Here is a 17,262-nt window from a genome sequence, read left to right as displayed (position 1 = left end):
ACAGCACAAGGAAGGGCGTGGCAGCCATTTTAACATACAGCAAGAGCATTGAAAGATGGCATTGCCTAATGTTTGAAGGCAATGGTTGATACACATCTGTAGCACCCTGTTTATGAGCTTGCAGTTTCGTTACGGGCTAGCGATATTGCCAGCTGGTGGTACCATGGTGCCCTACATCATGCAAGGCAAAATATAAGAGAAACAGACCTTCATTTAGGACAAAAAACATACTCCAGGTTGAAGGGAGGATAGACCAGGGGCAACGTGCTCACCTTGGAAGCAAGACGACACAGAGCAACTCAGGTTCGAGCCCCGGGTCCACACACGTTTTAAATAAACTATCATATCATATCAAGGCACCTCCATGATGCGTGTCCATCAGAGCCTCAGTGCAAATGGTATAAACTCATGACCTCAACATGCGTTTGGGCACGTACAAGTAGGCCCTGTAACAAAGTATATGTTCCAATTAGAACATTATAAACTGAACCCTCTCTGTGTGTGATTGGGGCTTAATCCCTCTAAAAGAGGAGCAATTGGGTTAATGGAGGATAAAATCTGGGTACGGAAGTGAGAACATCTTTATAATTTCACAGCATGTCTCCTGGTGGCCTCATTTGACTATAAACCAGCAGCCAGATGCCACAATAGTTCCTTCGGCCGAATGGACCGTATCCACCTGGGCTTTCAGGATCACTGGAAACGCCCAAGTGATAAATCCATGTTTGAGTCCTAAACAAGCCTACGGTTCTGGAACCGAACCAGGCAGATGCGTCATGGATCTGCCCAAAAGGGAACAATAATACCTTTAGGATCAACAAAGACCCAATTTCAGTGGAATGTGTAGACATGGGGGCTCATTATAAGTTCCCCGGTCTCGAAAAAAATGCCAGTAATTCTGGCACTGGCATTTTCTCTGGACCAGAGAAACACAAGTTTGCTGGTGGGCGCATGCTTTACTGGGAAGCCTGACCTGCCGGGAGTTCAGGCCGCTACTGGCATATAAATGCCAGGATCACTGGCACTAGTAAAACCGGTGCCGGTACTTCCAGCAATCACATCCATGGAGTCATATTGGACTCCATGGTGAAGAGAGGGTTCCAAGGATGCCCCTCATCACCCCCAGATTCATGTCAAGATGAAGAGCCAGAAACGTTCACAGCCACCCATCTTATTTTGGTTGAATTCCGAATGCACCAATGATTGACAAGTACACAGAAAGGTATCCTCTCAGCCAACCATACAGACCAAATCCTGCATACATCTTCACAGGCATAGGAGAAAAAACAGAGATCGTGGACGGAAATACCTATGTGGACAGTCTCGACTAAGCACCAAGAAGCCACAATGCTGATGTCATTTGTGATACCATAACGTAGCAGCATTAGACAACCATATAGGACTACAGAAAAATATATGGAACCTGATACGACCACGTGTGACTAACGTATAGAGTACTCAGAGTAGCATGAACATGTCGAATTTATATTATATGTCTAAGGAAAATTACAGAAGGCCCAAAAGCCACAGAGCCTGAGAAGGGGAGAGCTGATTCAGGTGGCACAGAGCACGAAGCAGGCTCACAGCCAAGGTCAGAGATACGCAGACACATTCCAATCTCCGGACGACAAGGGCACCAGATGCACACAAACGGAATAAATCCTCATAAATGCAAGCTGAAGAGCTAAATTTTATGGTCCCTAAGCACGTGGTACAGCCAAACAAGACAATGGACCGTCACCCATGGTGAGAAAGTGGAGCCGATCCCAGCAAGTCAGGCGCAGACGGCAACAAGTGTTGCAACGTAAGGAGCGCATTCTCATAGGCAAAGGTAGTACATGCAAGTTACAATGCAGACACATCATCATTCACATCACCTTGAAGACGTGCACAGAGGGCTGAGAACCTAATTGAGTCCTTGGCCTGGGGAGATCAGCTCTAACCAATCACAGCTTAGAAAGCCTGGGGTAGATGGCAAAGGGGACAAACCAATGGTAAGCCCATTACTCTGCAACAATATAATAGTTTCTTGGGGACGGGACAGGCCAGCCACCTGACATGCAAGGACCAGTAGAATAACACCTATAGGGTATCCCTATAGGTAATAGTACTCTCGATACCCAATCCTCTGTGATTATATGTTTTTCGGGGAAAGGGCCCAGGTGATGACACCATACTTGTACACAATGTACAGCATGACATGGAGAGCTGAGATGTACGGGAGAATTCTCATTGTCTTGTATTGATCCCTGTTGGTTTTATTTGCAATAAACCACAGTTCTAACTTGCCATTGACTGAGTACTCTGTCTATTCTGGGGTTGGGGCCCTTGAGAGTCAGGCAGACCCCCAGACCTCTGGTATACCATGGGAGAGATCTCCCACAGCAATGGAATGGGAACTTATCAGCGTTTCTTCTGCTCGGGTGGCAGAAATGGTAAGGCAATTTTGCCGGTATCCTGCCGGAATTACCGGCGGGATACCGGCAAAACTGTAATGAGGGCCATAGAGTGATTCAGCCAATTCAGGGAGGCAAACATCACCACAGATGGACCACCTATTAGGTTTTCCATAGATGACATGCACCAGAGAGGTAAAGAAAAAGAGAGCTAACTCTTACTTGGCAGAACAGGTGGCATATCTGGCAGAACAGGTGGCATAAATCACATACTGCTTCGTTAATAACGGGCCCGTTGTTAGCATGCTGGCCTGCTCACGGGACCCGCTAGGGCCGCCTGGTAAAACCAGCCTTAGCGGGTCCCGCAAGGAGACCTTGTAATAGGGCGGTAGGGGGTTAACGGCTCCGGCACCTTTACCGGTGCTGTTAACCCCTTACAGCCCACCTCGTAATGAGGCCCAAAGGTTGGGTGAAAAGTAGGGATAGGTGTGGAAGCCCTGGCATAGCTCGGGGCACGCCAAAACATGTATATTGTGCTTGTTGTCTCGTACAGAAGGGATATGACCTACCATTTCAGATGGACTGGCCCTTTTGGGGTGGCACCATGCCTGATTTGCATATGGTCTTTCCTTTTCTGTAATGGCTTGGCAGGCTGACAAACAATGGTCTGGAGGGTTGCCCAAAGCAAGGCCAGAGGTTAGGATTAATTCCAAACCTTCCAGCCATCACCTATTTTGTTTTGCATAAGTCATACCGAGTGGGATGGGTATGGCCAGACGTGGGTCCTGAGCCTGCTGGGCCTGGAGACCCAAGCTACTCCTCACTGATGACACCTCATGAGGCTGAAACATGTATGGGGATGCTTGTGGTATCGTGCAGAAGGGATGTGACCTAGCAGTTTGGGCTGGATGGCCCCTTTTGGGGTGGGACCAATCCTTATTTGCATATGGTCTTTCCCCATCTGTAATGGCTTGGAAGGCTGAAGAACGATGGCCTGGAGGGTCGCCCAGAGCAATGCCAGAGGTTAGGATTAATTCCAAACTTTCCAGCCATCACCTCTTTTGTTTTGCATAAGTCACCCCGAGTGGGACAGGTATGCTCAGATGTGGGTCCTGAGCCTGCTGGGCCTAGCGATGCAAGATACTCCTCATTGATGATGCCGATGAGGCAGAAACATGTCTGGGGATGCTTGCGGTCTCATGCAGAAGAGATGTGACCTAGCAGTTTGGGCTGTATTGCCCCTTTTAAGGTGGGACCAAGCCTGATTTTCATATGGTCTGTCCTCTTCTGTAATTGCTTGGTAAGCTGAAGAACGATGGTCTGGAGGGTTGCCCAGAGCAATGCCAGAGGTTCTGATTAATTCCAAACCTTCCAGCCATCACCTCTTTTGTTTTGCATAAGTCACCTTGAGTGAGACAGGTGCCCAGAAGTGGGTCCTGAGCCTGCTAGGCCTAGAGATCCATGCTACTCCTCACTGAGGACATCCGATGAAGCGGAAATAGGTCTGGGGATGCTTGTGGTAATCGTGCAGAAGGGATCTGGCCTAGCAGTTCAGGCTGGTATGTCCCTGTTGGGGTGGGACCAAGCCTGATTTGTATATGGTCTTTCCCCTTCTGTAATGGCTTGGCAGGCTGAAAAACGATGGTCTGGAGGGTTGCCCAGAGAAATGCCAGAGGTTAGGATTAATATCAAACCTTCCAGCCATCACCTCTTTTGTTTTGCATTAGCCCCGGGTCAGCAGCTTATTTTAGAGACTGCTGCGACTCTGTCCCAGCTAGCCACTGCCCACTTAAAGCCCTGGTTCTTCCACTTTGAGAACTTTGATTGCCTTATCTAGTATTATGTCTTTTGCTTGACCTTAACTGCTCATTGATGCAACTGCTCATCCTTAAGTGGTCATCACGTTCGACTGGTAGACCCTTTAAACAGGTCAACCTTTCCAACTGATTGACCACTTAGTAATGAGCAGCCACCCAAATCTACAAGATGAGTGAGGGGATGGAAGGGGATGGTGGTGGGAATGCATGGTGGGCATATACATGTACATTGGGGGTGGGGCTGATGTGGGAGGTGATAGAGAGCTAATGTGGGGGGTTTATGAAAGTAAGGTGTTAATGGAGTTCTGTTGGGAGGGGGTGTATAGTAGGGGATATGCTTATGAAGTGGGGAGGGGTCAGAGGTGGCAGGACAGGGGTAACTATCAGGGAAAATGGGGGAGTGGTTGTAGAGGGTGGTACAACACAGGGACAGTGGGTGGAGCAGTGGAGGAGGTAGGAAAGTGGAGTTTAGGGGAGACCTCCTGAAAGGACGAGAACAGGGAAGTATTGGGGCACAGGCAAAGAAGCAGAAGTGGAGTTGCATATGTTGACCACCTAGGGTTGAGAATTATACAACTGCTCAGGGCATAATGGAGGGTGAGCAGTTGGAGGGGAACACAGTCGGGGTCGAGTGAAAGACCCTTCAAGCAGGTTGTAGTCTATAAAGAGATACACAACCCGTTATCCACGTGCGGCCTCCTGTCCTTTCTCAACGGGGTCATGACTGGTGCCTAGATCCAGAATTCTTTGAAGGTTGATACCACGCTCCCCCAGAATTTGCCTCTGCAGCGTGACACCTAAACACCCTTTCATCAACTGAGCATGAACCTCGTCTTCTTCATTCATGGGGGTGCATGTTAATGCAATCAGGTGTGCAAGGTATCTAGGGTCTCCCGTTTCACCTAGTGTGCTTTGTCTCAGATTGAAAAGTTCATAATCTGCATTCACCAGTGGAGCCTTGGCATTCACCAGTGGATTACAGTGCACTGCTAGAGCCTTGGCATTCACCAGTGGGTTACAGTGCACTGCCAGAGCCTTGGAATTCACCAGTGGATTACAGTGCACTGCTAGAGCCTTGGCATTCACCAGTGGGTTACAGTGTACTGCCAGAGCCTTGGAATTCACCAGTGGGTTACAGTGCACTGCCAGAGACTTGGAATTCACCAGTGGATTACAGTGCACAGCCAGAGCCTTGGAATTCACCAGTGGATTACAGTGCACTGCTAGACCCTTAGCATTCACCAATGGATTACAGTGCACGGTCAGAGCCTTGGAATTCACCAGTGGGTTACAGTGCACTGCTAGAGCCGTAGCATTCACCAATGGATTACAGTGCACTGGTAGAGCCTTGGCATTCACCAGTGGATTACAGTGCACTGCTAGAGCCTCGGCATTCACCAGTAGATCACAGGGCACTGCTAGAGCCTTGGCATTCACCAGTGGGTTACAGTGCATTGCTAGAGCCTTGGCAGAGCCTTGGCATTCACCAGTGGATTACAGTGCACTGCTAGGGCCTTGGCATTCACCAGTGGGTTACAGTACACGGCTAGAGCCTTGGCATTCACCAGTGGGTTACAATGCACTGCGAGAGCCTTGCCGGTGCCTCAGCATTCACCATTGTATTACAGTGCACTGCTGGAGCCTTGGCATTCACCAGTGGGTTACAGTACACTGCTAGAGCCTTGGCATTCACCAGTGGGTTACAGTGCACTGCTAGAGCCTTGGCAGAGCTTGGCATTCACCACCGATTTACAGTGCACTGCTAGAGCCTTGGAATTTGCCAGTGGGTTACAGTGCACTGCTAGAGCATTGGCAGAGCCTTGGCATTCAGCAGTGGATTACTGTGCACTGCTAGCTAGAGCCTTGGCATTCACCAGTGGGTTACAGTGCACTGTTAGAGCATTGGCAATCACCAGTGGGTTACAGTGCACTGCTCGGGCCCTGGCAGAGCATTGGCATTCACCAGTGGAATACAGTGCACTGCCAGAGCTGTGTCATTCACCAGTGGAGTACAGTGCACGGCTAGAGCCTTGGCATTCACCAGAGGCTTACAGTGCACTGCTAAAGCCTTGGCAATAACCAGTGGATTACAGTGCACTGCTATAGCCTTGGCACAGCCTTGGCATTTACCAGTGGATTACAGTGCACTTCCAGAGCTGTGTCATTCACCAGTGGAGTACAGTGCACTGCTAGAGCCTTGGCATTCACCAGTGGATTACAGTGCGCTGCCAGAGCGGTGTCATTCACCAGTGGAGTACAGTGCACTGCTAGAGCCTTGGCATTCACCAGTGGGTTACAGTGCACTACTAGAGCCTTGGCATTCACCAGTGGGTTACAGGCAGAACCTTGGCATTCACCAGTGGATTATAGTGCACTGCCAGAGCCATGTCATTCATCGGTGATGTACAGTGCACTGCTAGAGCCTTGGCATTCACCAGAGAGTTACAGTGCACTGCTAAAGCCTTGGCATTCACCAGTGGATTACAGTGCACTGTTAGAGCCTTGACATTTACCAGTGGGTTACAGTGCAGTGCTCGAGCCTTGGCATAGCCTTGACATTCACCAGTGGATTACAGTGCACAGCCAGAGCCTTGGAATTCACCAGTGGAGTACAGTGCACTGCTAGACCCTTAGCATTCACCAATGGATTACAGTGCACAGCCAGAGCCTTGGAATTCACCAGTGGGTTACAGTGCACTGCTAGAGACTTGGCATTCACCAGTGGATTACAGTGCACTGCCAGAGCTGTGTCATTCACTAGTGGAGTACAGTGCACTGCTAGAGCCTTGGCATTCACCAGATGGTTACAGTGCACTGCTAAAGCCTTGGCAATCACCAGTGGATTACAGTGCACTGCTATAGCCTTGGCACAGCCTTGGCATTTACCAGTGGATTACAGTGCACTTCCAGAGCTGTGTCATTCACCAGTGGAGTACAGTGCACTGCTAGAGCCTTGGCATTCACCAGAGGCTTATGGTGCACTGCTAAAGCCTTGGCATTCACCAGTGGATTACAGTGCACTGCTAGAGCCTTGGCAGCGCCTTGGCATTCACCAGTGGATTACAGTGCACTGCCAGAGCTGTGTCATTCACCAGTGGAGTACAGTGCACTGCTAGAGCCTTGGCATTCACCAGTGGGTTACAGTGCACTGCTAGAGCCTTGGCATTCACCAGTGGGTTACAGGTAGAACCTTGGCATTCACCAGTGGATTACAGTGCACTGCTAGAGCCTTGGCATTCACCAGAGGGTTACAGTGCACTGCTAGAGGCTTGGCATTCACCAGTGGGTTACAGTGCACTGCTAGAGCCTTGGCATTCACCAGTGGGTTACAGGCAGAGCCTTGGCATTCACCAGTGGATTACAATGCACTGCCAGAGCGATGTCATTCACCAGCAGAGTACAGTGCACTGCTAGAGCCTTGGCATTCACCAGTGGGTTACAGGCAGAGCCTTGGCATTCACCAGTGGATTACAGTGCACTGCCAGAGCGATGTCATTCACCAGTGGGTTACAGTGCACAGCTAGACCCTTACCATTCACCAATGGATCACAGTGCACGGCCAGAGCCTTGGAATTCACCAGAGAGTTACTTTGCACTGCTAGAGCCTTGGCATTCACCAGTGGATTACAGTGCACTGCTAAAGCTTCGGCATTTACCAGTGGATTACAGTGCACTGCTGGAGCCTTGGCATTCACCAGTGGGTTACAGTGCAGTGCTAGAGCCTTGGCATAGCCTTGGCATTCACCAGTGGATTACAATGCACTGCCAGAGCCATGTCATTCACCAGTGGAGTACAGTGCACTGCTAGAGCCTTGGCATTCACCAGTGGGTTACAGGCAGAGCCTTGGCATTCACCAGTGGATTACAGTGCACTGCCAGAGCGATGTCATTCACAAGTGGGTTACAGTGCACTGCTAGACCCTTAACATTCACCAATGGATCACAGTGCCCGACCAGAGCCTTGGAATTGACCAGAGAGTTACAGTGCACTGCTAGAGCCTTGTCATTCACCAGTGGTTTACAGTGCACTGCTAAAGCCTTGGCATTCACCAGTGGGTTACAGTGCAGTGCTAGAGCCTTGGCATAGCCTTGGCATTCACCAGTGGAATACAGTGCACTGCTAGAGACTTGGAATTCACCAGTGGATTACAGTGCACAGCCAGAGCCTTGGAATTCACCAGTGGATTACAGTGCACTGCCAGAGCTGTGTCATTCACCAGTGGAGTACAGTGCACTGCTAGAGCCTTGGCATTCACCAGTGGGTTACAGTGCACTGCTAGAGCCTTGGCATTCACCAGTGGGTTACAGGTAGAGCCTTGGCATTCACCAGTGGATTACAGTGCACTGCTAGAGCCTTGGCATTCACCAGAGGGTTACAGTGCACTGCTAGAGGCTTGGCATTCACCAGCGGGTTACAGTGCACTGCTAGAGCCTTGGCATTCACCAGTGGGTTACAGGCAGAGCCTTGGCATTCACCAGTGGATTACAATGCACTGCCAGAGCGATGTCATTCACCAGCGGAGTACAGTGCACTGCTAGAGCCTTGGCATTCACCAGTGGGTTACAGGCAGCGCCTTGGCATTCACCAGTGGATTACAGTGCACTGCCAGAGCGATGTCATTCACCAGTGGGTTACAGTGCACAGTTAGACCCTTACCATTCACCAATGGATCACAGTGCACGGCCAGAGCCTTGGAATTCACCAGAGAGTTACTTTGCACTGCTAGAGCCTTGGCATTCACCAGTGGATTACAGTGCACTGCTAAAGCTTCGGCATTTACCAGTGGATTACAGTGCACTGCTGGAGCCTTGGCATTCACCAGTGGGTTACAGTGCAGTGCTAGAGCCTTGGCATAGCCTTGGCATTCACCAGTGGATTACAATGCACTGCCAGAGCCATGTCATTCACCAGTGGAGTACAGTGCACTGCTAGAGCCTTGGCATTCACCAGTGGGTTACAGGCAGAGCCTTGGCATTCACCAGTGGATTACAGTGCACTGCCAGAGCGATGTCATTCACAAGTGGGTTACAGTGCACTGCTAGACCCTTAACATTCACCAATGGATCACAGTGCCCGACCAGAGCCTTGGAATTCACCAGAGAGTTACAGTGCACTGCTAGAGCCTTGTCATTCACCAGTGGATTACAGTGCACTGCTAAAGCCTTGGCATTCACCAGTGGGTTACAGTGCAGTGCTAGAGCCTTGGCATAGCCTTGGCATTCACCAGTGGAATACAGTGCACTGCTAGAGACTTGGAATTCACCAGTGGATTACAGTGCACAGCCAGAGCCTTGGAATTCACCAGTGGATTACAGTGCACTGCTAGACCCTTAGCATTCACCAATGGATTACAGTGCACAGCCAGAGCCTTGGCATTCACCAGAGAGTTACAGTGCACTGCTAGAGCCTTGGCATTCACCAGTGTATTACAGTGCACTGCTAAAGCCTTGGCATTCACCAGTGGATTACAGTGCACTGCTAAAGCCTTGGCATTCACCAGTGGGTTACAGTGCAGTGCTAGAGCCTTGTCATTCACCTGTGGATTACAGTGCACTGCTAAAGCCTTGGCATTCAACAGTGGATTACAGTGCACTGCTAAAGCCTTGGCATTCACCAGAGAGTTACAGTGCACTGCTAGAGCCTTGTCATTCACCAGTGGATTACAGTGCACTGCTAAAGCCTTGGCATTCACCAGTGAGTTACAGTGCAGTGCTAGAGCCTTGGCATAGCCTTGGCATTCCCCAGTGGAATACAGTGCACTGCTAGAGACTTGGAATTCACCAGTGGATTAGAGTGCACAGCCAGAGCCTTGGAATTCACCAGTGGATTACAGTGTACTGCTAGACCCTTAGCATTCACCATTGGATTACAGTGCACAGCCAGAGCCTTGGTATTCACCAGAGAGTTACAGTGCACTGCTAGAGCCTTGGCATTTACCAGTGTATTACAGTGCACTGCTAAAGCCTTGGCATTCACCAGTGGATTACAGTGCACAGCCAGAGCCTTGGTATTCACCAGAGAGTTACAGTGCACTGCTAGAGCCTTGGCATTTACCAGTGTATTACAGTGCACTGCTAAAGCCTTGGCATTCACCAGTGGATTACAGTGCACTGCTAGAGCCTTGGCATTCACCAGTGGGTTACAGTGCAGTGCTAGAGTCTTGGCATAGCCTTGGCATTCGCCAGTGGATTACAGTGCACTGCTAGAGACTTGGAATTCACCAGTGGATTACAGTGCACAGCCAGAGCCTTGGAATTCACCAGTGGATTACAGTGCACTGCTAGACCCCTACCATTCACCAATGGATTACAGCGCACAGCCAGAGCCTTGGAATTCACAAGTGGGTTACAGTGCACTGCTAGACCCTTAACATTCACCAATGGATCACAGTGCACGACCAGGGCCTTGGAATTCACCAGAGAGTTACAGTGCACTGCTAGAGCCTTGTCATTCACCAGTGGATTACAGTGCACTGCTAAAGCCTTGGCATTCACCAGTGGGTTACAGTGCAGTGCTAGAGCCTTGGCATTCACCAGTGGAATACAGTGCACTGCTAGAGACTTGGAATTCACCAGCGGATTACAGTGCACTGCTAGACCCTTAGCATTCACCAATGGATTACAGTGCACAGCCAGAGCCTTGGCATTCACCAGAGAGTTACAGTGCACTGCTAGAGCCTTGCCATTCACCAGTGTATTACAGTGCACTGCTAAAGCCTTGGCATTCACCAGTGGATTACAGTGCACTGCTAAAGCCTTGGCATTCACCAGTGGGTTACAGTGCAGTGCTAGAGCCTTGTCATTCACCAGTGGATTACAGTGCACTGCTAAAGCCTTGGCATTCACCAGTGGATTACAGTGCACTGCTAAAGCCTTGGCATTCACCAGAGAGTTACAGTGCACTGCTAGAGCCTTGTCATTCACCAGTGGATTACAGTGCACTGCTAAAGCCTTGGCATTCACCAGTGGGTTACAGTGCAGTGCTGGAGCCTTGGCATAGCCTTGGCATTCCCCAGTGGAATAGGGTGCACTGCTAGAGACTTGGAATTCACCAGTGGATTACAGTGCACAGCCAGAGCCTTGGAATTCACCAGTGGATTACAGTGCACTGCTAGACCCTTAGCATTCACCAATGGATTACAGTGTACAGCCAGAGCCTTGACATTCACCAGTGGGTTACAGTGCAGTGCTAGAGTCTTGGCATAGCCTTGGCATTCGCCAGTGGATTACAGTGCACTGCTATAGACTTGGAATTCACCAGTGGATTACAGTGCACAGCCAGAGCCTTGGAATTCACCAGTGGATTACAGTGCACTGCTAGACCCCTACCTTTCACCAATGGATTACAGTGCACAGCCAGAGCCTTGGAATTCACCAGTGGGTTACAGTGCACTGCTAGAGACGTGGCATTCACCAGTGGATGACAGTGCACTGCCAGAGCTGTGTCATTCACTAGTGGAGTACAGTGCACTGCTAGAGCCTTGGCACAGCCTTGGCATTTACCAGTGGATTAAAGTGCACTGCTAGAGCCTTGGCATTCACCAGTAGGTTACAGTGCACTGCTAGAGCCTTGGCATTCACCGGTGGGTTACAGGCACAGCCTTGCCATTCACCAGTGGATTACAGTGCACTGCCAGAGCCATGTCATTCACCAGTGGTGTACAGTGCACTGCTAGAACCTTGGCATTCACCATACAGTTACATTGCACTGCTAGAGACTTGGCATTCACCAGTGGATTACAGTGCACTGCTAAAGCCTTGACATTCACCAGTGGGGTACAGTTCACTGCTAGAGCCTTGGCATTCATCAGTGTAATACAGTGCACTGCTAGAGCCTTGGCAATCACCAGTGGGTTACAGTGCACTGCTAGAGCTTTGGCATTGCCATGGCATTCACCAGTGGATTACAGTGCACCGCTAGAGCCTTGGCATTCACCAGTGGTTTACAGTGCACTGCTAGACCCTTACCATTCACCAGTGGATTGCAGTGCACTGCTAGAGCCTTGGCATTCACCAGTGCATTACAGTGCACTGCTAGAGCCTTGGCATTCACCAGTGGTTTACAGTACACGGTTAGAGCCTTGACATTCACCAGTGGGTTACAGTACACGGCTACAGCCTTGACATTCACCAGTGGGTTACAGTGCACTGCTAGATCCTTGGCGGTGCCTTGGCATTCACCAGTGTATTACAGTGCACTGCTAGAGCCTTGGCATTCACCTGTGGGTTACAGTGCAGTGCTAGAGCCTTGGCATAGTCTTGGTATTCACCAGTGGATTACAGTACACTGCTAGAGACTTGGAATTCACCAGTGGATTACAATGCACACCCAGAGCCTTGGCATTCACCAGTGGATTACAGTTCACTGCTAGAGCCTTAGCATTCATAAGTGGGTTACAGTACACGGCTAGAGCCTTGACATTCACCAGTGGGTTACAGTGCACTGCTAGAGCCTTGGCGGTGCCTTGGCATTCACCAGTGTATTACAGTGCACTGCTAGAGCCTTGACATTCACCTGTGGGTTACAGTGCACTGCTAGAGCCTTGGCAGACCCTTGGCATTCACCGGTGGTTTACAGTGCACTGGTACAGCCTTGGCATTCACCAGTGGATTACAGTGCACCACTAGAGCCTCGGCATTCACCAGTGGATTACAGTGCACTGCTAGAGCCTTGGCATTCACCAGTGGATAACAGTGCACTGCTAGAGCCTTGGAATTCACCATTGGGTTACAGTGCATTGCTAGAGCCTTGGCAGAGCCTTGGCATTCACCAGTGGATTACAGTGCACTGCTGGAGCCTTGGCATTCACCAGTGGGTTACAGTGCACTGCTAGAGCCTTGGCATTCACGAGTGGGCTACAGTGCACTGCTAGAACCTTGGCAGAGCTTGGCATTCACCACTGGTTTACAGTGCACTGCTAGAGCCTTGGAATTTGCCAGTGGGTTACAGTGCACTGCTAAAGCATTGGCAGAGCCTTGGCATTCAGCAGTGGATTACTGTGCACTGCTAGCTAGAGCCTTGGCATTCACCAGTGGGTTACAGTGCACTGCCAGAGCCTTGGCATTCACCAGTGGATTACAGTGCACTGCTAGAGACTTGGAATTCACCAGTGGATTACAGTGCACAGCCAGAGCCTTGGAATTCACCAGTGGATTACAGTGCACTGCTAGACCCTTAGCATTCACCAATGGATTACAGTGCACAGCCAGAGCCTTGGAATTCACCAGTGGGTTACAGTGCACTGCTAGAGACTTGGCATTCACCAGTGGATTACAGTGCACTGCCAGAGCTGTGTCATTCACTAGTGGAGTACAGTGCATTGCTAGAACCTTGGCATTCACCAGATGGGCACAGTGCACTGCTAAAGCCTTGGCAATCACCAGTGGATTACAGTGCACTGCTAGAGCCTTGGCACAGCCTTGGCATTTACCAGTGGATTACAGTGCACTGCTAGAGCCTTGGCATTCACCAGTAGGTTACAGTGCACTGCTAGAGCCTTGGCATTCACCAGTGGGTTACAGGCAGAGCCTTGCCATTCACCAGTGGATTACAGTGCGCTGCCAGAGCCATGTCATTCACCAGTGGTGTGCAGTGCACTGCTAGAGCCTTGGCATTCACCATAGAGTTACATTGCACTGCTAGAGACTTGGCATTCACCAGTGGATTACAGTGCACTGCTGGAGCCTTGGCATTCACCAGTGGGTTACAGTGCAGTGCTAGAGCCTTGGCATAGCCTTGGCATTCACCAGTGGATTACAATGCACTGCCAGAGCCATGTCATTCACCAGTGGAGTACAGTGCACTGCTAGAGCCTTGGCATTCACCAGTGGGTTACAGGCAGAGCCTTGGCATTCACCAGTGGATTACAGTGCACTGCCAGAGCGATGTCATTCACAAGTGGGTTACAGTGCACTGCTAGACCCTTAACATTCACCAATGGATCACAGTGCCCGACCAGAGCCTTGGAATTGACCAGAGAGTTACAGTGCACTGCTAGAGCCTTGTCATTCACCAGTGGGTTACAGTGCACTGCTAGAGCCTTGGCATTCACCAGTGGGTTACAGGTAGAGCCTTGGCATTCACCAGTGGATTACAGTGCACTGCTAGAGCCTTGGCATTCACCAGAGGGTTACAGTGCACTGCTAGAGGCTTGGCATTCACCAGCGGGTTACAGTGCACTGCTAGAGCCTTGGCATTCACCAGTGGGTTACAGGCAGCGCCTTGGCATTCACCAGTGGATTACAGTGCACTGCCAGAGCGATGTCATTCACCAGTGGGTTACAGTGCACAGTTAGACCCTTACCATTCACCAATGGATCACAGTGCACGGCCAGAGCCTTGGAATTCACCAGAGAGTTACTTTGCACTGCTAGAGCCTTGGCATTCACCAGTGGATTACAGTGCACTGCTAAAGCTTCGGCATTTACCAGTGGATTACAGTGCACTGCTGGAGCCTTGGCATTCACCAGTGGGTTACAGTGCAGTGCTAGAGCCTTGGCATAGCCTTGGCATTCACCAGTGGATTACAATGCACTGCCAGAGCCATGTCATTCACCAGTGGAGTACAGTGCACTGCTAGAGCCATGGCATTCACCAGTGGGTTACAGGCAGAGCCTTGGCATTCACCAGTGGATTACAGTGCACTGCCAGAGCGATGTCATTCACAAGTGGGTTACAGTGCACTGCTAGACCCTTAACATTCACCAATGGATCACAGTGCCCGACCAGAGCCTTGGAATTCACCAGAGAGTTACAGTGCACTGCTAGAGCCTTGTCATTCACCAGTGGATTACAGTGCACTGCTAAAGCCTTGGCATTCACCAGTGGGTTACAGTGCAGTGCTAGAGCCTTGGCATAGCCTTGGCATTCACCAGTGGAATACAGTGCACTGCTAGAGACTTGGAATTCACCAGTGGATTACAGTGCACAGCCAGAGCCTTGGAATTCACCAGTGGATTACAGTGCACTGCTAGACCCTTAGCATTCACCAATGGATTACAGTGCACAGCCAGAGCCTTGGCATTCACCAGAGAGTTACAGTGCACTGCTAGAGCCTTGGCATTCACCAGTGTATTACAGTGCACTGCTAAAGCCTTGGCATTCACCAGTGGATTACAGTGCACTGCTAAAGCCTTGGCATTCACCAGTGGGTTACAGTGCAGTGCTAGAGCCTTGTCATTCACCTGTGGATTACAGTGCACTGCTAAAGCCTTGGCATTCAACAGTGGATTACAGTGCACTGCTAAAGCCTTGGCATTCACCAGAGAGTTACAGTGCACTGCTAGAGCCTTGTCATTCACCAGTGGATTACAGTGCACTGCTAAAGCCTTGGCATTCACCAGTGAGTTACAGTGCAGTGCTAGAGCCTTGGCATAGCCTTGGCATTCCCCAGTGGAATACAGTGCACTGCTAGAGACTTGGAATTCACCAGTGGATTAGAGTGCACAGCCAGAGCCTTGGAATTCACCAGTGGATTACAGTGTACTGCTAGACCCTTAGCATTCACCATTGGATTACAGTGCACAGCCAGAGCCTTGGTATTCACCAGAGAGTTACAGTGCACTGCTAGAGCCTTGGCATTTACCAGTGTATTACAGTGCACTGCTAAAGCCTTGGCATTCACCAGTGGATTACAGTGCACAGCCAGAGCCTTGGTATTCACCAGAGAGTTACAGTGCACTGCTAGAGCCTTGGCATTTACCAGTGTATTACAGTGCACTGCTAAAGCCTTGGCATTCACCAGTGGATTACAGTGCACTGCTAGAGCCTTGGCATTCACCAGTGGGTTACAGTGCAGTGCTAGAGTCTTGGCATAGCCTTGGCATTCGCCAGTGGATTACAGTGCACTGCTAGAGACTTGGAATTCACCAGTGGATTACAGTGCACAGCCAGAGCCTTGGAATTCACCAGTGGATTACAGTGCACTGCTAGACCCCTACCATTCACCAATGGATTACAGCGCACAGCCAGAGCCTTGGAATTCACAAGTGGGTTACAGTGCACTGCTAGACCCTTAACATTCACCAATGGATCACAGTGCACGACCAGGGCCTTGGAATTCACCAGAGAGTTACAGTGCACTGCTAGAGCCTTGTCATTCACCAGTGGATTACAGTGCACTGCTAAAGCCTTGGCATTCACCAGTGGGTTACAGTGCAGTGCTAGAGCCTTGGCATTCACCAGTGGAATACAGTGCACTGCTAGAGACTTGGAATTCACCAGCGGATTACAGTGCACTGCTAGACCCTTAGCATTCACCAATGGATTACAGTGCACAGCCAGAGCCTTGGCATTCACCAGAGAGTTACAGTGCACTGCTAGAGCCTTGCCATTCACCAGTGTATTACAGTGCACTGCTAAAGCCTTGGCATTCACCAGTGGATTACAGTGCACTGCTAAAGCCTTGGCATTCACCAGTGGGTTACAGTGCAGTGCTAGAGCCTTGTCATTCACCAGTGGATTACAGTGCTCTGCTAAAGCCTTGGCATTCACCAGTGGATTACAGTGCACTGCTAAAGCCTTGGCATTCACCAGAGAGTTACAGTGCACTGCTAGAGCCTTGTCATTCACCAGTGGATTACAGTGCACTGCTAAAGCCTTGGCATTCACCAGTGGGTTACAGTGCAGTGCTGGAGCCTTGGCATAGCCTTGGCATTCCCCAGTGGAATAGGGTGCACTGCTAGAGACTTGGAATTCACCAGTGGATTACAGTGCACAGCCAGAGCCTTGGAATTCACCAGTGGATTACAGTGCACTGCTAGACCCTTAGCATTCACCAATGGATTACAGTGTACAGCCAGAGCCTTGACATTCACCAGTGGGTTACAGTGCAGTGCTAGAGTCTTGGCATAGCCTTGGCATTCGCCAGTGGATTACAGTGCACTGCTATAGACTTGGAATTCACCAGTGGATTACAGTGCACAGCCAGAGCCTTGGAATTCACCAGTGGATTACAGTGCACTGCTAGACCCCTACCTTTCACCAATGGATTACAGTGCACAGCCAGAGCCTTGGAATTCACCAGTGGGTTACAGTGCACTGCTAGAGA

At 50.3% G+C, this 17,262-nt stretch overlaps 1 protein-coding gene across 1 annotated transcript in view; it reads right to left on the bottom strand.

Annotated features, from left to right (window-relative positions):
• INA (internexin neuronal intermediate filament protein alpha) overlaps positions 1 to 17,262 on the bottom strand; it is a 99,867-nt gene that overhangs the window by 21,521 nt on the left and 61,084 nt on the right. The window lies entirely within an intron of this gene.

This window comes from Ambystoma mexicanum, chromosome 8 (assembly GCF_040938575.1).
Source record: "Ambystoma mexicanum isolate Mex_15411 chromosome 8, UKY_AmexF1_1, whole genome shotgun sequence".
NCBI classification, from domain to species: domain Eukaryota; kingdom Metazoa; phylum Chordata; class Amphibia; order Caudata; family Ambystomatidae; genus Ambystoma; species Ambystoma mexicanum.
This window is presented reverse-complemented; position numbering and strand designations above follow the sequence as displayed.